Here is a 21,531-nt window from a genome sequence, read left to right on the forward strand (position 1 = left end):
CCTGAGAAGTGGGCCCCCGAAGCCAAACAAAATGGGAGTAGAGCAGATTGATACGGCGAGCATAAATATTACTTATTCCTTCATTTTTATATATAACGAAAGGCAGTGACGTTAGAAAAGGTTTATCTCTATTCCGTAACTTGTCATTGCTAAATGCTTTTATTGTGCGTCTCCCTGGCAAAAACAGCAGCTCAAATTGTCTTTTGAGTAGAATATTTTCTTTTACTTTTCTATGAAGGCAAAAACTAGTTGATGTGGTTACTGTTGACATGCAAAAGTTAATATTTGTGGACACAAAATACAATAACACCTATAAGTCTGAAGTTAAATGGTCCAATCCATAGAATATGTTTGCAAAATAACATCACAGATACATTTAAGTTTAATTTTGAAAGATTTTTTTTTTAATACACTGTAAATACTTTGCCTTTCTGGTCCCATTTTTTGACGAACAGATAGCTTCACTCACTTCTTTTTTGAATAAAACATTATTTCATAGACTTTGTGCAAAGTTATATTGATAACTACCAAAATTCAAATTTCAAAGCAATTTATTTCAACTTTATCGCTTATGGTTATATTTGTAGGATAGATGGAGTAGCTTGCCAACTAATAAGCAGTTAGCAAAGCTGTTGGCGCTCTGTTCTGTCCCTTGCATGGAAGGACGTCACTAAGCTGCTAGCGCTGCTAACTAGCCGATTTTAATAGGTGTTGTTTTAGGGCTGGTTGAAAACAAAAGCACTGCAATCTGTTACTTATAGATATACATGTGGCTTGTGTACATTCATTAGTAAAAAACAAAAATCTTACTTGTTTTCCAGTTTTATTCAGGTCAACTAAGGTTTGCACAGTTAATGACTCTGTAGTCCAGCTTACTACAGAGTAGTAAGCACACCACAGACTTTGCATCCTGACTCGGTCAGTTTGAACAGCCGTCTTTACCCATGTGCTCCACGCCTTATGCTAATATTTTGTAAGCAATTTCCACAGGATCCCCATTAGCTGACCTCTGCTGTAGGTCTGTACATATAAATGTGATTAACAAAACTTCTAACAGCAGGCAGAGAATGAAATAAGCAAACGGAAAGGGTCCGACGGAGCCATCATGTAATGATGTTACTTTGGTGAATAGATTTTTGAAAAAGGGCTCTGGGTTTAAGTGCAACAACATCCATATTTCATAAAAGAAAACAATCAATACATTTCTTCCTCTCATTGCAATAGTAAACGTCACCAATGTAACGTCTCAGTAATACAACTGGCACATTTGTACAAGCAACCAGAACTTCACTGCTTCGTTTACCTTTTAAAATAAATGTGTACAGATACATAGCTCACAAAAGCTGTGCAGACATGCCTTTTCTCCTATGAGTCTCCTTCAAGTCTACGTTATGAATAGATTTTGACACAAATCCAAAAAGATCATCATTAGCCCTAAACAATGACACAATGTTTAGACAGGATTTTGACAGGACGTGTCAGTAAGGATGATGGGAAACAATTCCAGTTGCAAAATTAAAGCAAATGTGTTGCCGTCTTCGTGTGGACGACTTTGGTTGTCAAGTTCCTTTGATGTTGCAGAATACCTCGAAGATTAGTCCAGTGATTGTGGCTTGACACTGAGATGTACAGAAGCTCCTTTAATGAACTGAAATCACAAAAACCTGAAATCCAAAGCAAATCTGTTCATTTTAAACTGACAGAGACTCCTTTAAAGGAGTCAAAGGAAAATAAATGTGACATGCATAACATGTTTCACTGCATTTATGCCAAGACTTTATTAGATGATTAGGATCAAACTGTTACGGCTCTCAATTCTGTTGCAGACAAGACATATCTAGTGTGCAGAAAATTGTTAAGAAGAAAGAAAATAACATGCCTCACAAATGAAAATCTGAAAAGACTGGCATGTATTTGTATTCATCCCCTCTAATTCTGAAGCATTAATGCCATCGTTATTCAACTGAATAATAAATTGAGTGCACTGGAGTATAATCTTAAGTCCGTAAATACATTTGTTTTTAAAGGCTTCGGAGATGTCTGAAAGAACATCATTTAACAAATGGTCTCATAAAACCCAATGCAACACACCAGACATGGAAAGGGTAAAGTGAAAGAGAATCTTAAAGCAGTGTTGCTTAATAAAACCATGCCTGTTGCACTACCGTAAAACCCGCCAAGACACGACCGTCCACCTAAAGTTACTGGGCGAGAAAAAAGGACAAATCAGAGAACCAGCCGAGAAGGTCGTAATAGTTTGGGTAAAGGTAGTTTTATTTATATAGCACACTTTCAGCAACAAGGCAATACAAAGTGCTTTACAGGAATTAAAAGGAAATACAAACCAAAGGAAAGAGCAAAAGAAGAAAAAAGTCTAATGTTGATCTAAGCTACGTGCTCCTGTTCAGGGTTGCTAAGTATCCTCTGGTCTAATTCCATTTATGGGTTGGAAGAACAGGAGTCTAAATAGTAGTCTAATAATGTTGATCCAAACTAGATACTTTGGGAGGAGCTGCAAAGAACCACAGCTCAGGTGGAAGCACTCCACCAATCAAAGTCATTGTTAGAAGAATGTCATAAGAAATCACAAATTAGGCAACGTAGGTATTTGATTGTGGTATAAAAATGACACTGTGTGCCTAGAAATTACATTATACCCCTCCATTTAAAATAAAACAATATGTGAAAGACACTGCATTGAAGGTTAAAACAATATTTGAAACTGGTGTGATTCATCTTTTCAGTGCCAAACATACAACCAGAGCTGCAACGGAATGGTTAGCATGTAAACATAGCCATGTGTTAGAAATGCACAAAGACTGCACTTAAATCCAAGGTTTAAAAGTCTTATGTTCACTTTTAAACATAGACTTTTGTTCAGATGCAGTCTGAAAAATATCTCTCGCAATGATGGACTTGTTTCCATTTATCCTCCATATTAGAATCCCAGTGAAATACATGCCAGTTTTTATTATGCGACAAAATGAAATGTGAACAAGTTCAACGTGTAGGAGCACTTTTTGCAAGACGCTGTACGTTCCAGGACTTCTCATTGTTCAGATTCAAGATCTTTCGAGTGCCAAAGAGCACTTGATGTTACGGCATTGTTTGATTGCAGACTCTTATTCAGCCTCAGAGTTTCACGGCCAAACAAAATTTTCCGTCTTTGTTTTGCGACGGGTCAGAACTGTGTTTGACTTTGTCGAGACAGAGCCCAAGGTGAAATACCGCACTGCTGAGGTATATTAAAGAGATGACTGCATGCACTTTAGCCCACTTAGTGACTTCCCTTTCTTCCTGCCACCACTGAACTGGCTTAAGGTGTGTTTGTTCATCCAACAAGGTTGACCAATTAAAGCCCTCCCTCTCTTACCCATGCCTCCTCCACTCCTTCTTCTGTTCTCCGATGGGCCGTGGGCAAGTGATTATCACACACTTGCTTTTCCTCCAATTTCAGAGATTTGAAATGAAAGATGACAGCTATTGAGTTCTAAGTGATCCCTTCGTCGCAAGGAACAAGGAGTGGCTTGTTTTTTTAAAGGGACTGTGGATTCGTGTTACTGGTGACGGAATGATGTCATGAGCGACGCTGTAGGGTGAAGGTGGCCATTATTCTCTTCCAGGAGTCACTTGTGTTTTTGCATGCCAGGCCAAACAATAACGGTAAATTGACGAGGTTTACTTTTTCATTGTACTTCCAGGCTTTGTTGTTGTCCAATAACTTCATATATGTACCCATGCTGAGGGCATTTGCAGACTTTACCCATCCCCAGCCTCCTTTTTTTTTTTTTTCTAAAATCTTTTCTTTGTATCAGCGCTTCAGATGTTACAACATAAAAGAGTTTTTGGCAACGGTACGCTTTAAAAGAGAATTGGTAGATTTTACCTGAGGTAAGAAAAAATCTCTCACACCTCTGCTGTGGAAACTGCAACTAGGAGAAGGAATGCTAAAGCGGCATGCTGGGAGAGGGATTGATTTAAAAGAGAACGTCTTCCTTTCAAGCCTTCTTCACAAACACGAAAAAACACAGGTTCACCGACTTGGTACGTGCACGCACGCTTACAGCCTTAACCGTTCAGCAGAAACGGGCACAGGTGGCTCAGGAGAAGAAACGGCAGAGAAGAGTCAGAAGTCTTAAATGAGGGAGAATGACCGCTGGCACTGCTGCTTAGTGTTGGGGTTTGACAGCAGCCTGAACAGAGGCCACTTTGACTAATTGGGCTAATTTGGCAGCAAGGGAGGAAAAGGAGTCTCAAAGGACAGAGTGGCTCCTCTTTTCATCATCTTTTTCTCCTCATTTGAACTTTCTCTCACTTTCACCAACTCTCCTCCTTTCCCCCGCTCGCCGCTCTCCATTTCACTTTCTCTTTATCTTCAGTTTAATAACCGCCCCTCGTCGTCCAATCAAGGGACAGACGAGACATCTGAAACCACCTGGATGTCAAAGCCGTGCCTCTGTGTTTCACCGAAGTAGATGAAAACGCAGCACTTGGTTTAAGTATTCACACCGCTTAAAATTTTTATTTTTTTTTTTTACATTTTGTGTTTCTACAACCACAAATTTCATTATATTTTAAGGCTTTCGTGTGACAGATCTAATCATAGTGGAACATAATCGTGATCATTTGTGATTTTCACATTGACTCACTGATGAAATTCTGAATTTTCAACTTTTAGAGCCATCCCTAGTGTAACAACACACTGCAGTATGCCTATGCAGAACTTGTTATACTGATGGTATACTCTGGGCACCTTGAGGTGTGTTTGACCAGGGATGCGATTCAAAAGTTGCATAACAGTGGATTTAGAGAAATGGAGTTGAAACAAGTCAGGGGTTTGTTTCAAAGCACAAACACTAGAATGGCGCAGTCAAAGTCCACACCTAAATCCAATTTGTGAATCCATCAAATCTGCCAAATCTTGAACCACTTTGCTAACTCCTTGTAGAGACTCAAAAAACTGCAGTTATAGTAAGAGGAAAATGATTTATAGGCTCAGAACTTACACAGTGATTCAGGTGAATATCCACGGATGTGACACTGAGTGACCGACTCTTGGAAATACCTGGGTGTTCACCTGAACAATAAACCGCACGGAGTCGTGTTACTGATACTTCATATGCTGAGAAGATCTGTTTGTGTTGATCTCTAACGTGAAATCCCACTAAAACAAATTGATGTTCGTGGTTGTAATGTGGCAAAATGTGAAAAAATAAAAATGTCAATAAACACGAATACATTCACAAGACTGTGTATTACTTACTTATTTAAAATAGGCCAACAGCATGGATTTGACTGTTAAAGTTTCTAGTTCCATGAGCTTATTTATCCTCTCATTACATGAGCTGCCAGCATGCCCTGCAAGCCTGGTGCTGGGTGAAAGATTAGCATGGGCAAGCTACTAAGTGAAACATGATACAATAGAAAACACACACACGCACACACACACACAAAAAAAGAACCTAAACACACACCCTGTCGGAAAGCACCGAGCTAGAGTACATGCCAAGAAAAAGATAATCTGCTTTGTAAGGTTCCTCAAGGCAGTGCAGACTCTTCTCCTCCAATATCTATAAAACATACGTGCAAAACATTACAAAACTATATTCGGTGGTGAAGGTACTCTGAATTTAATGAATTATGGCGCCTCTTCTCGGCTTTGATAGGGAGATTTCCCATTATTTCTCCTCTCCGCAGAGGAGATGAATGATAGTCTATGTGACATGTTTCCCGGAACGCTCTCCTCTTCCTCTCGCGTTCCCTCTTCGTCCTCAGCCCTTGGCACTGGCACACTCACTGGTCATCTGCACCAGTGGGATAAGGGGAAGAAGGGTGAGTTTGAGACACAACATATGTTATTCGCTTTTCCAATAGTGTGATGCCTCGCAGGGAAATTTGTGCTATCGCATTATGACACGGAAAATGAAAGAGGCTCCATTGTGCCCCAAGATGGAGTGCGGACAGACAGAAATAATATCCAGTATGTAGACGTTGGGGGCAGGTGACAGCCGGACTGCGTGGAGACATCGCAAACAATATATCCAACTTCAAAAACAATCACACAAATGTTAGAGAGCGATTTATATAAAAATATATTTTTATTTATGTGTGTGTGTGTATATATATATATATATATATATATATATATATATATATATATATAAACACTTTTCCAACAAACTTCTCTGTGTGTATTTGGAGTGATGGGAGAGGAAATTACAAATTGAGTTCTTCTGTTGTTCTTTGCTCTCCTGTGTCTGTCAATTTGAATTTGTACATAGATAGAAGAAAAAAAATATTACATATCAATATGAGCTGGAGAATAATAGATGATGTAAGGTTTTGAGATAGGGCTGGAAAACGCCTGGAGCGTGCATTCACAGCCCCAGCCAGTCACAGTTTCTGGCAGATTGTGACAGTTTGCTTTTCTTTGTTGCCTTTCTAAAAGGCAGAGGAAGATTAGCCCACTTAACAAACAAATCCATCTGCAGACGTACAACCTACCCCCGTGTAACCTTTAATTATGAGCTGAATTTAATACTCAAGTAAGTAGGTAAATATATAATGGCTTCTGTTCTGGTTCTTGAGCTGAACAGAGGGAAGTTTTATACTGTGCAAAAAAAAAAAAAATTAAAAATTCGACTTAGCCCATTCACTTAAAATGACTAAGACCGGTTAATCCTTGTTTTTACGCACATATGTAATCACAAACGTACATGGAGCACAGGCAGGGCTTTTTGACGATAATCACTTATAATCACCTCTATTTGCAAAACAAAGGACATCATATTTGTAAAGATATATGAGCTTATTCACACGTGTGATAGACTCGGTGACACAAGCACCATGCGTGTAAGCTCATTTTAAGACTAAAGTCGTCAAGAATTCGCAACCATTCACAACACAGCAGACTGTGAACATTACAAGTTAAATTGTGGGACCAGATCACTGACACGCTGTTCCCTTTTCTTCTCTTTGGATCATATTTGAACTGGATTAGGCACAAATTCATGTGTTTTTTTATATTGTGCATTATGTACATTATATATATACAATTAAACTTCAGTTAGCGTTGAGGTTTGGTATAATTACAAAGAGTATTATTTCTGTCCATTGCTTTTTATTCATGCGTGACTGTGTCTTTAAATAGTTCCTTTTTTTCTTTTTTCTTTTTTTTTTTTTTTTGAAATAACAGCTACAAAAGTGTTTTTTATCTGACCTCAGAGGCGCCCTTTAAGTCAGTGCTGCAACAACACATGGGCACACTCGAACAGAGAGGGGTCACGAAGGCCTAAGATAAACACGGGCACAGCAGCAGCAGAACCGCAAGCCTGCGCACAGGAGACTCGGCAACAGCACAGAACGCAGGTCATCTGCAACGATCTCAGAGCTGAGCTGCCAGGGTTCCCGCAGCAAGGGATATGCGGGGCAGTCGGTCCTCCATAACAGCACAGAGCTGCCAAAAAAGCCTCCATTTAGTGTCACAGCTCTGAATTTAGCAGAGTCAAAGAGGCAGAAGTGGAAAGAAGGGTATGTGCTGTAGCAACAAGGAGAGAACAAACAGGATAAAAGGAAGGAGGATGAAACACAGCAGTCGCAGCATCATAGGCGAAAGCTATCCACTCAATAGTTTTTTTTTAAATAAATACTATTTTGTTGTTGTGATGTTATAAAGATTTAAACATGGTGTGTATGTATACACACCATGTATGTATGTCATATACATACATATGTATGCCTCGCTCTTTCTTAGGAGATGCGGCTGTCATGTTCTGAGGTAAAATATGAGCGAATGAAAAACGTAGAGGATCATGGAGAAACACAACTGGATGAGAGAGCTCACCAGCAGGAGAGCAGATGAGGAGATGAGGAAAGGCATTTGAACTGGGTAGATTTACAAATCTGGTAAAGAATGCCTGAAAAGTGGATGCTCAAATACTGGGGAGGCAATTTCTGGATTTCAAAACAGATTGCATTTGTTGGGAGGGGGAATCATAGCACTGGAGTCAGTTGGCAAGGAAATGACACTGAATGGATTCACAGGAAAAATGGGAACTGATTATATAACAGCAAGTAATAAGAGAATTGAGCTAAATACCAAAAGCAAACTCAAGATGCAGAAACCACATCACAACACTCAGACAAAGCTATAGTCAAAGTCGTGATCATGGCACAAACAAGGGAGTGTAAAATATAATGTATGTGTTGTGGTTATGAGAGAGCAAAATTAAAGATTCTGAGCTAACCAATCTCCTGCCCCTCACACATACACCTACATCCACACACACTTATATACAAATTATAGGCTCTATAATTTGGCAAACGTTTCCTCTATCTCTATTGAGACTCTCAGTGCTGAGCGATGAATAGTGCCGCTTTGCTGTCAGCTGATTAGTTATAGACATAAAAACCTGGGACTATGACTAGCCTACTGAAGCCCATAATAGCCTACTATCACTAACAACACAACCGTATCCTGAGAGTGCGCGGATGGGTCTAGGTCACGCTCTCGCCGAGGCTCCGCCGAGACTACGGAGACAGATGTGATTGGCTGTGACAGATCCTTGACGAGTAATTGTTCTAATCACTTGACGGCTCCCGACCAAAACCCCATTTCTACTTCCTCGTCCTCCCGGTTCCCCGTGCACACATGCCAGTCCACATAGGGAACAACATGGCTTTTATACGCCACTTCCTACTGGGATTCTGTGGTTGTCAGGACTTTGGCAAATTAACAAATATCTTGTTTTTAAGCCTCTCCCAATCCTTTTCTTTGACTTTGAGGAATTTTCTACTTAATCTATGTGCCTTTATTTCTCTTCTAAACTCCGAAGGTTTCGGTCCTGTTAGAATTAGTTTTCCAGGTTGCTTTTACAATTAGAGAAAGCCCCTAAAGGCCGGCGCTTCTATGTAAATTGTAAGCACACATTCCACAAGTCTCTTCTCTTCCTCTTTTCGGTAATCAGGAGGGAAGGAAATTGTTCTGTTGCATACATTGGACTTGCAGTTCTGGAGAACCAAGACAGAGATCGGTAGCACCTCCTCACCAAGCAACTGAAAGAAGGAGGAAGGGGGAGGAGAGAGGGAGGTGGGCCTGGATATCCAAAAACAGCCACCCCCATGCCTTCCACTTGCCCCTCCAGATCTACCCTCCCCAGACTAAGAGACCATCAATTAGGGCCAGTGGGTCCCCATCCGGCCGTTAGCCGGCCCACCGCTCTGCTGAGCTGTTGCTTAACGGGTGCGTGGAGGAGTCTGAAAATAAGAAGGAGGAGGAGATTAGCTATAGGTAGGCCCCCTTGCTGTCAGCTCCACTCATAGGTAGCACTGCATTCATGGCCCTTAATTATATGTGGGTTGTCAGTGCTGGTGGAAAACCCGGCCAGCCAGCGAGGCTGGGCCACGGGAGAGTATAGTTAGTGAGATTGCCTAGCCCGGACAAGACAGAGATGACAGGCAGGCGACTCGTTCTGCCACGAAGACGATCCCCCCCCCCACCACCTCACCCCGAGAAGGTGAGGCAGAGGCTGAAAGGGGAATGATAGGGATGTCTCTGTCAGCTACCACTCGCCTTCAAAACATAAGAGCCAAAATCAGAGAAATCAATGTAATGCATTACCTTTCTCTTTTTTTTTTAACATAATTCAGCGATACTTAGTCATGGCCACTGCACACATAGTCTGGCTGTCAACATTCAGGTCTAGTAGGTTCTTATTATAAATGTTTCTGGTCTGTTTTGGTTTATTAAGTTTTACAACACACCAGGGTGGGCTTTTTTTTGTTTTTGTTTTTTTTTTTTACTTCTTAGCTTGTCCTCTTTTTCTATGACTTTAAACCCCCAAAAGAGCCAAAGAGTTGAAAACATGGATCATCCACGTGTCTCTAAGGAAGTTCAGCTATTTTTTGTTGATTCTAGGCATTCAGACTGAGCATTCCTAGGAAGTTAAATTATTAACTATGCGGTGATGCATATCTCAGCTATTTATCCTTCTATAAGTAGATAATGCTTATAGGAAATTGGAAGACGCAGAAATCCTAAATGCGCTTGTGTCCTTTAGTTCTGTTTGTCTGGACCCCTTCAGATAGCTTAAAATCCCAGAATGTTCCTAAAGGTTGTTTCTGTTTTAAGAAAAATCCCCCCCCCCAAAAACAACGATGTTTCACACAAAGTCCAGTCAACTCATCAACAGCCCCGTCAAAATTAAACTGGTAATTTTTTTTTCTCTTTTAATCTGTTTATCCTTGATATCACTAAAATGTTGTGACACTGTCTAAAACTCTTAATGTTTTAAGATTAGTTTAGGTGCAAAAAAAAACCATACAAATAAAAATCCCACTGTGTTAGGAAATATTTTGGATTAAATGTTTTTTTTTTTTTTTTTTAAATACAGTTTTTCAAACTGGGTCACACTTTTTGAGCAAGCATTTGTGTAAAACCACCCATCTTCTATCCCTACAGAAGTTGGCTTCTGCAAACACTTTTTAAACGTTTAAACATTGGAAATTGCATTAACATAATGCAATTTCTCCATTGTATTATGGTAGCTCTTATGGGCATGCCGTTACAAATATTTGCTTCAATTGACGTTAGTTTATGTAGAGCATTTTATTTATGTAAAGTATTTCTGTTTGATTGAGCTTCTGATTGCATCACAGTTGGATCACAATTGGAGCGAGTGGAACGGAAACATTTTTTTCTTTTTTCCCTTGTAGACAGTGTTGGTTTCTGTACAGAAAACGGTCATCAGGAAAGAATGCCCACCTCACTGTTGTTTGAGTGTGATTCAACAAATAGTTTACCAGGTTTCGCCCCGGGTTTGTTCCTGGATCCTATTCAGAGTGACGAGTTTACTGATTCCACCTTTGAATAAATCCCAGTCCTCAGCCCCCCAGCCCAAACAACAGCCTTAACTCGGCCTTCGGGGGCCGGGTCCAAAAAAACAAGAGAGAGACAACACCTGTGATCGCACTCTGTATGCTAACAAGTTACAACGTCTGCACACATGCCTGGTTAAGCAGGGTCATCGGTGAGACACGTACGGGAGGGCCACGTTTCAACAACAGGTCAATTTATTTGTCAAAAAGTTGTTACAAATTTCTACAAAGCCTGATTCCACTGCAGACAGGCGCCCTGAGCGTCCGTTCATCAGAGGACTAGCTAACGGGGCAGTCGCACTGTTTTTGGTTTTGCCAACAAATCAAGCGTTCAGACACTTAAAAAAATATCCTAATGTAATTTTTAAAATAAAGGAAGAGATTAAAATGAACAGTTGTTAATTGGTCTTAATGATGTTCTAAATTTACAGCACCTTCTGTACCTTTTTACAAAAAAAAAGTCCTAATTAGTTTTTTATTGCAATAATTTAATGCTACACTGAAAGATTTTTGAAAATCACAACTTTATTTTCTGTACAGTACTAGTGAGGGGGGAAAAATCCTATGTTAAGATAAAAAAATATATTTTTACCAAAATATATTTTGGTAAAATAGGCTCATGCCTGGAATTTTTTATTTTATTTTATTTTATTTTTATTTTGTTGAGTTGAACTGAGTCAAATGGTTTTAGAGGAATTTTGAATTACTTATCCATGACTTTCACAGGAGTTACTCAGAAGCCTATTTCTTCTCTCTTCCTAAATAGGAAAGACAAAAAGAAAAGGTAAAAGAAAAAGACACAATAGGATGCATTGTGTTTCTCTTCTTTAGATGTTTGCTTATTACTTGGTCAAACCTTTAAACTGAATTAGTATCTTTCAAATCTGACTGTAAAATCATTAATAATTTACAATATTGTGTGTTGAGTACCTGTGTGTGTCTTTTTGGTCACTGGTTCAGAACATAGTGGCTGACGCTGTAAATGCTGTTAGTACCGGGTCATCGCACCGCTAAACTGGGCTGTGTTATAAACGTCCCTCTCACTATGCATCCATATACGTCAATATCTGTTGTCCAGTCAAGTAAGCTAACAGAAACATAAAAACTATACTTCATATTTCCCCACACCTGCCTAATTTCAGCACTTTTATCAATAAGACTCATTTGTATTTAACTGAGTGGTAGAGCTAAGGTTCCTATTGTCTGCTGACTAAGTTAGCGATGTGCTGTTCACACTGAGGCCGTCAGGCACAAGAGGAACAGAGTGCACAGTAGTTTGTGGTTGTGATGTTTTTTCTTAGGAAAGTTGAGGACGACCTGGTGAACATTCAAATTCTCTCCTATTTGCATTGAAAAACTTCAAAGGCATTTTTGTTTCCATGTAAGGTTAGCTTGTTTGTTTTCAAGTAAGCTAGCAGTAGCGAGAGGGCAGAGTCTTGATGCTTTTTAAACTTATTGCTTGGCTTGATGTTGCTGCCATTAAAATGTTATTTTCATAGAATGTAGTTCTCACTTAGTCCTTTTTGCAGAGGTTTCTGTCCTGGACAAAGCCAATGATGGAGCTATTTTTGCTATTAGCTATGCGCAGTATATTCTCTTTGGGGGGTTTTCCCCATAGAAAGTCATTCGGTCTCCTGTGTTTAGCAGGGTCTTTTTTTATTTAGACAGAGCCATTTGAGATATTGATGCATATTGATGCACTAAACATTCGTCAGGCCTAGTCTGTCTCTCTATTAAAAAGTAAATCGAGTTTGTTGCTTTTGTGTCTGTTGCTTCCATTTGCATTGTGTACGATCTTTGTTTTCTTATCCCATAGAGACTACTCCCTTTCCTTTTGTGTTTGGCTCTGTCTCTTTCCTGGACAAAGCCTTTTACTGCTTTTGTTTTTTTTTTCTATTCTGCAGAAAGTACTTTTGGACCGCTGAGCTCTGTGCTTGCTTTCTACATTGTCAGGCACCTGGAGGCCTCAGCAGTTGTATGGCTATGACTTTTCCGTCTCTAATGGGGGTTTCTACTTGTTAAAAGGAAGTTTCTCTCACCAAATGCTTGTTCAAAGTAAGGATTTGATTTAAAATTATTCTCTTAGTGGATCATCTTGTTGATTAACACCCAAAGAGAATTTCATATCTACATCATACAACAAATCTAGTTTTGTCAGTGTGTTTGGGAAGCTAAGAAATTCTAGCTTCCCAAGAAGTTTTAAAGTTGTGGGTCATATCCAATTGACATTGTTTTAAATGTGTTAAATGACAGTCTTTGTAATGAATTACTTATCTGTAACTGGCACATTAGACCTTTTGAAACAGCTGCAAGTGAACAGATTTCGGTCACACCATTCAGCTATTTCTCTCCTCCTTTCAGTTCCCTTTATTGCTGCGCTTAGTCTCCGCAGTGTGGTAGCTGCCCCTGTGAAGCCCTCAGCGTGTTGGTGCATCAAAGACATCCCAGAATAAATCAAGACCACTCAAGATTAACGTCGGCACATTATTCATGAAGCCAAGGTCTTCTGGCCGGGAACAGCGTAGCGTCCTGGGCAACATGTCACAAAGCATTGGCGTAAAAAGGAAGAAAGAAAAAAAAAGTAAAGATTCGCAAACAAACACATCATTCTGAGGCTGCTGCTTTCACTCAGCATGGATCCCACTTAAATTAAATGATTCGATTTTTCAGTCCATATGTTTATTTTCAATAGCCAGAGGAGGAACACAGAGAACGGATGCTTCTCAACACATATCCGACTTGACACTTACAGCTACGGTCTCGGATGAACTCGCAGTTTGCTCCTGCTGACGATGATTTCATTCACAGGAGTCTGCCGGGCTGCGAAGCTAATGTTTCTGTATTTATTTGATATTGCCTGTTGATAATGAAACCATTTCAATAAACTGTGACTCGACCGTACTCGTAGATTTATCCTCCTGCTTGTTAAGCTCAGTGTCTTGCTTCAAAAGCCATAAACTCTACTTTACGGCTGCGTTCTTCCCAGCCCTCTCACAACTGTCTGTTCACATCTGAGCACAGGGTACAGAGTAAACCACATCAGAAAGTGTGAAAACCTCATCACGAGTAACAAAACAATAGAACAAAAGTTGCACACAGTAAGTTTCAATGGTTACAGAGAAGAAATGCTACCATTGATGAATATTTCCCTAGCATACTGCCACAACGACACCACCAAGCATTGCATTAATTAGCCATTAAGATTACAACTTAATCTCAAGCAGCACTTAATCCCTGGATTACAAATGGATGAAATACAGCAAGAGGTGACCCGCAGGAAAATGAAGTACGTATCCTGTCCTAAAATAGTTGTACATTGTAAAGTCCCCACTGTTGGTCCCAACATTATGTATTATGTACTGAGAGTGCATCAAAAGCAACTAACTACTTTAGTTTCTTACATCTATTCCTGTGTGTGACGTGTGCCTTAATACCCAAAAATGTATGGCATGGAAGGAAAAATTGCAACAGCGGATCAAAACGCATCTGTACATGTTGTCACAATCTTTCCAAAGGTTCTCATTCAAAGCCATGTTTTTTGATGTGATCAATATACAGTATCAGCCTAATTGTTGGCAGCCTGACTGACTGACCGACTTCAGCTGATGTGGGAACAGCCGCTGCAATAATGCAGTCAAGTCAGCGGGAGCTCGGAGGGAGTATCCGTTTAGCAGTGACCAGCCTTGGCCCGCGCTGATTCCCCCGTAATAAGCTTTGGGCCTGGCTCCCGCCGGAGAGTTTGGTTGACAATCTGACAAAGTTATCTCAAGATAAATGGGTTACGGGTCGGAGGCGGCAGGAAAGGGGAGAGAGAGAGCAACTTGACTTGTCAGTGATGTTTTGATGGAAGATGCGAATAGCTGCAAGCGGTGGCGCGAGCAGGTCCCCTCAGGTAAATGGAAAGATTGTCTTTGGCTGCATCGGCGAAAAGAGCACTGCTGGGTCCGGGCCTCGTCTTTTGGCCTATTGGTGAATCTGATAGCTTTATTAAGAGGGCAATTTGCACAGGCAGACCGCTGCACATGTGTATTGCCACCAGCAACCCAAACCGAACCTGAGGCAAAGGTCACAAGTGTCCGTTTTAAGATGGACAACACTGATAGGCGTAAACAAGTGAAGCGCCTGTATCAGCCATTAGTCCCAACCATTTAAGCGATAACCGGGCTTGTCTCTCACGGAGAATCCTCACACTTGTAAAAACCCAAGTTCACAGACAAAAAAAAAAAAAAAAAAAAAGTTTACCCTTCACACACAAAGACAGACACACACATACACATGAGTGCAGGAGAGCACCTATTACTAAGCCAGGCCTGTTTTTACCCTTTAATTCCCCAGATAAACAGACATTTCTCTGATCCTGTCAGTCTGCGTTATCTGCAGCGCTGGTCAGCCGGTCCGCTACTGTGGAGACAATTAGAGCCCTAAATGTCAAAATTGCTACACTTTATTAAATTAATTAGAGGCTGAGTGTACATGGAGGAAAAGGGAGGAAAAGCATGGAGAGATAGAACGACAAGCACAAGGAGAAGCTACAGCAGACTACACAAGTCTTTAGGCAGAATCTGTTACAAAAATATACATATGTATATTTATGGTGTTTATAAATGTACTTTTATAAATGTGTTTGTTGGTGATCTCAAGTGACAGAGGTAGAATTATATATATATATATGTTTTAGAGGAAAAGCATAACTGTCTTTTATAGTGTTCAATCCCCAAGCTGTCCCCACTGGTATTTTTGACCCTTCATGTTTCTCTGTGGGTACCAAGTGATTGGGGTTGAAATGTCTCTTTCCAGGGGTGGGAATACATTTAGACATAGCTATAACTATGCATAGTTTGCTTAATAAAGCAGATAAAAACCTTAAGCTTATTATATCTGTCTAAAATAGTTATTTAGTTATTTTATTTGTAGGTTCGACATGAAGTGTGATGGACCAGCTAAAATCTAACGTAAATCCCAGTCAAGACTTGGACATTGATGTTTGCCCTCACTCTCCATCTAACTTGACTCTCACTATTAGGCCCTGCTTTGTTTTTGTGTATCACATGTCTCAATAAACTACAGTGAAGACTGAGGTAGGAAGACAAAATGTGAAAAAGTTAAAGAATTTTGAATAGTTTTTCAAGTCACTATGTAGTTTGAACTGAAGTGGAAAAACAAGCAACCTTTTTCTGAATTCATTTATCCTAAATGGGAGATCTTTCTTCCGACACACAGACTTAGCACAGTTTTCTCCTCTCATAACCCGTTCAGCGCCCCTGAATCATATTTTCTTTAAGCCTTTTCACACTTTCAACACTTTTGAAAGCGAGCCGCTGATCAATGCTTTACAGACTGTACCAATCGATTAGGAATTAACAGAGGGAGACGGCTCTAATGGCTGTTCCTCACAGAATGGGCCCTCTCATATGAGAGCAATTGTTCATTACAGGGCTATTTCATGGTGTTCGTCAGTTTCTCACCCTCTGTCTTTCATTCAGCGGCGCGTTGGATGGAGGAATTGGCCTCGGGACATATTGTCTGCTCAGAGCTTGAATGTTGTCATGCTAGTTCCCACTGATTTGCCTCGTGTGATTCGGGAACTTTGAAAAATGGGAAACGCGTCTCGGAGACTCGAGGAGGAAGAAGGGCCGCGTGTGATACGAGTGTTACCCCGCGCGAGATGTTAAGAAACGTCTGTTGCCGAACGGAGCCGCGCGTCAGTTCAAGCAGAATCGGAAAGCGGCGTGTTAGTGCTTATGGCGCCTTTAATGTTTTATTACAATCAGCCCAGCGTTCAGGTTTAAGAATGCTTTTTAATGTCGCTCGGCACTCGGGCGAAACAATATTCTATTCATACGGGCGCAGACATGGTTTTATAGGATTGCCACGCGATGCACTATAGATGCGTAGTTATAAAATACGCATGTTCACAGCCGCAGTGTTACTCCGAGGAAGCCAAAAGCAATAAGTCACGGACAGGCTCTTGACTGTTGCTCCCAGTTGAATTATTTACCCTACATTCCAACAATATGTAAAGTATCCAAAGCGTCTCAATCGAAATCTTCCTCCAACACAACCCAGTGATTCTCCTCATATTAAACAGAGACCTCTGGGCATGACAGCAGCCATACATTATTTCGACTGGTACGTCTACACACCGCGCGGCGCGCATAGCTCCACGTATAACCTTTGATGCATTATTTCTGCAGCCTTCAGTACAAGAGTCACAGGTGAGTCCTGGCTGCTTTCATCATAGTCTGCCTGTCCGGCTGGCTGCCTGGCCGCCTGGCCGGCTGGAGCCTCATCTGTCCCTGGGTTGAAATTGCCAATAAAGAGGGCCTCATATAGATCTGCCCCAACGGGCGCTGGCGACCTGTCATGAAGACCATGATTCCTTGCTCTCGGAGAGAGGAAGAGGGACAAATAACCTTCTGAATCTCCCCATATCTATCTCTCAACTCCCCTCCAACCCCACCACCAACTCCACCCATGATGCTCTGTCTTCTTTTTCAGCACACACACACACACACCTCCATGTTCCTTCTACCTCTTTTCAGGAGGCTATAAAGTGCCACACAGAAGGGATATAGTGGACGCAGTCATAGGAGAGACAAGTGCTGGCCTGAGCTTTCACTTTCCTGCTCCAGAGGCAGTGAATCAAACTAATGGGTTAAAGACATGAAGACGGATGAGAGGGGCGGATTAGGAGCAGGGGCTGAGGTTTCCCAAATGTGTCCTCAAGAGTCTGTGATTCTTTAATGTTTCCAACTTTGCAATGAAAAAGATGGAGTTTCCTTTTAACCTTTTGGAAGTGGTGAAAAAAAAGAAAGGAAAAAAAAACCTTAATGCACCTCTGAGCCAGGAAGTTTCATCAAGCAGACCTCATTAGATAATACCTGACCCTTATCTATGATGTTAGCAAGAACCTTTGCAAAGTTAATAGGTGATTAAGAAAATGTAAAGAAAAAAATATGGAGTACAGCAAAAGCTCCTGTACAAATGTTAGTTTAGAGATGCTTGATTGCTTCCAAAATTGGTTTCAGTATTTTTGTTGCCTCTCTACCAAACAGTCAGGATGCAGACCCTCATGAAATGGGATTTATCTTTTTTTTTTTTTTCGCCTGGACAGTGCTCGGGTGTCAGCTGGAACTGGGCTCTCTCAACCCACGCTGACTTTAGGGTTCTTCGAAAGACCCACAGTGCTCCCTGCTGGTGAACTACAAAAGAGCAGTTCTGCGAGCAGCTTGCAGCCAGACTTCGCCAAGTGTGTGCGAGTCTGCCCGATTTCAAACCTCCAACAAACATGGGAGTCCACCCCGTTGAGCTCCCGGCCACGGCGGGAGCACCGGCACAGCAGCTTCCTCCCAAGATTTTGTCTGAATCATGGCTGAGAGACACGGGAAAGAGAGAATGAGACATAGAGAGATGGAGAGAAACCTGCATGGCCAGTGGGCAACTCCAATGAAAGACATCTGATGTTTCAGAAGCTATAAAAATCAAGATCCTCCCGCCGTGGCTGTTTGTCTGAGGGGGACACGGATGGCTATGGAGGAAGAAATTTAGAGCAGTAATTAATACTCCTAAGTGACTGCTGCTGGATGCGAGGCAGGGACAGGGTTGGTGAGCTGGTGCCGTGTCCCCCAGCATGCTCCACCGTCTTGCGGGTTGGCATGTAAGCATAGGAGCAGGAAATAGAGAAAGTGCTTCTATTACTTGTTCGCTTGTCTTCGGGGGCCCTGTTCGGATCAGGCTTTCCAGATGCCCTACATCCACTCGCACTCGCACGCAAACATTCACGAGGCGTATTCTAATGCTAATCAAACGTTAAAGAAAGACGTGAAATGCCACAAAAATGTCATCTCTCCACCCATGTCAGCAGCTCATTCAGCGCTTCCTCCCTCCTGCTCAAGCACACAACATGCACTCATTTGCATGTGCGTGTGTGTTAATGACAGAGTGTGGGACAAGCTTGTTGTTTTTAGCCTTTGGGTGCCCCGCTTCTGCAGGGAGCAGCAGGGTGGTTCCTATAATCCCATCACTGTTGTCGTCACGAGGGCCCATAGGGTCCCGCCTGGAGGTGCGACATTTCTGGCATCCTCCGACTCTCCTTCACTTTGGAGCCAGCAGCTCTGGAGCCAAAAGCCAGACTGCCATTAGTCATGTACTACACTGACTGAAAGTGACTTACTGTATAGTATCTGGCAAGGGGACGGGGAGGAAATATGTCTCGGAGATGGCATTGAATCTTCCAAGATTAGGTTTCAAATCAGGCTTCTTATGGCTAATCTCCGATATGAAAGTCATGACCGGAAACCTTTCCTTTATTATTATTTTTTTTCTTTCCCAATAGCTGTAGTTAGTTTTTAATTCCTTTCCAAAATAAAACAAAATTCACCAATAAAATGGATGGAACAATTTGCATACATTTTGTTTAGGTGGATGAACATTTCTGAGTAAAAATATATATTTTTTCATGTAAAAGACATTCAAATATATATTAACCGAAAGTTAGTTTCAATTTGAATGGTTCAGCTAAATTCTTAAATAAATTGTTTTTGCTAGGCTGGTTTGTCCCTCCATGTTAAAACGTGTAAAAACAAAAAGCTGGTAAGTGATGAAAATATGAAATGTTAGTGAGATACTAAGAAGAATGTGGCACATTAACCTTAAAAGTAGCTAATGTGGTAGCTAAAACCTGCTAGCAAGTTTGACATTCATCGATCATTCTTTCAGTGCAAGTGGATAAAAACCTTTTTGTCTTTTATTTGGTTAAATAAAATAATGCAAGGAAATTGACCAAAAAAGTCTGGTTGTGCTACTGTTTTAATCTGTTAAGATAGTCAAAGATGTAGAGCCACTTCTCTGTTGATTTTTTTAATGATTTGTGCTCAATATGGAAGAAAAAAAAAAGTTCTCACCAAAATTATTAATTCAAAATAATCAGTTTTATTTATTTTGCTCACTTGCACACATTCTCCCTTGTCACAATTTCTACTTCAGCGCAGTTATGGTTATATAGTAACTTTTTTTTTTCTTACTTTCCAGATACCAGAGAAAGCACTGTAAAATCTCCAGTAGTTTTACCAAAAATCTATCTTGGCATCAGTTCTGTCAGCCTTGTATCAACATGCACCGGAGAAACTAAACTAAAACCAAAACATCTGACAGGAGCTGAAGGTGCAGGCAGCAAGCTGACCTCCATGCATCTGTCTGTCTTCATCTCCCAGCGCGCAGCCCTCTCCCGAACTGTCAGGGAGCCGCCTGCCGCCTGTCCCCATGCTCGCCCTATGTTGGAGATCTGATCCAGCACCAATACGCAATTTCCCCAATCTGTGCTGACAGCGCTCATGTCGACTGCTCACCACAGATCCCACCCCCCCCTCCCCTGAGCTTCCCTGTGCGGCTGGAACCGCGTATTCCGTCAAAGAGCTTTCACAGGTTATAAAAGGTAAGAGAGGGGACAGGCGGAACTGCGGGCCTTGCTTCCCGGCCAGACGAATCAGTGTAACAGCATATTGTAGGCTCTCAACTAGGCAGAGGGGATGTATCAACCGGGACTGAGGCTGTGTTTATGGCTATGCCTGCGTTTGGGAAGCCCCACGGCGCTATCAGTGACCCCCCCCCTCCCCGCCCCTCCACCTCCTCTCCCGTTGTAGATTTCCTTACTAATTTGACCCAGGATTCTGTATCACAATCTGCATTGAGAGAACTCCCAAAGGCTATACGGTTAGTCCCAGGCAGTAGGGATCGTTGTCCTCAGCCCGCCTGGGCGCAGACAGGATGTGGCAGCTCGGAGGCATTCAGTTAAAAGAGATGCACTTTAATGCTGCAGGCATGCATTTAAGGGAGCCTTGCAATAGTGAAAGTGTATGACGTGCTGGAGTCTATAAACAAACATATAAGAAATAGTAAGGTTGGATGGGATAAAAAAAAAATCAAAAAAAAAAAATCAGAGAATTAGCCTCACCTTGTTTCGTGGGATCTAATCTTTTATGATGGTATGTGTACTTATTTTTATAATTAATTTGTTTTCTGGGACAGCATTTTCTCGACAAATTGGGTTTAAAAATATCATCTGTTGTTAAGTATTAAAAAGATAAGATGAAAAGGGGCATGTTGAACCTCAGTTTAAAATTTCTGAGATATAAATTCCAGTTAAAGTATTTTGCATGAGGAAGTGCAATTTAAACATTTTTGTAGAAAAAAGAAACACAACATAAAAAAACAAAAACAAAAAAAAAACCCACCTCTCACTAAATTGTTGTTTTACTCAGGGTAAAATGTTTGCGATCTCATCTGAACGTCTGCAGTGGCTGCGATATTTACAGGTGGAATCCAAAGAAAAAAAAACAATTCCCATTTCATTTCACACAAAGCAAAAGCAACATCGAGCCAGTTTTGTGTCACAAAGTTAAACACTTAATTTAACACTAGTAAAATTAAAGATGAGTAAACTGGTAACTGATTAATTTGTGAATTCGTCTTCAGTGTTGATTTTCATATTTTGTCATGCTGCCACCACAAACTGCCATGTACTTTTGGGACATATCCTTGCTGGTTTTTTAAGGTTTTATTCATTTGAGAGTGGTCAGACAGGAAATTGGGCAATAAGAGAAGGGGAAGACATGCCTCCATGATTATCAAGTCGGGACTCGAACATGTGACGGTCAC

The sequence above is a fragment of the Poecilia latipinna genome, unplaced genomic scaffold (assembly GCF_001443285.1).
Source record: "Poecilia latipinna isolate Pla-1442-1.1 unplaced genomic scaffold, P_latipinna-1.0 Scaffold1596, whole genome shotgun sequence".
NCBI lineage: Eukaryota > Metazoa > Chordata > Actinopteri > Cyprinodontiformes > Poeciliidae > Poecilia > Poecilia latipinna.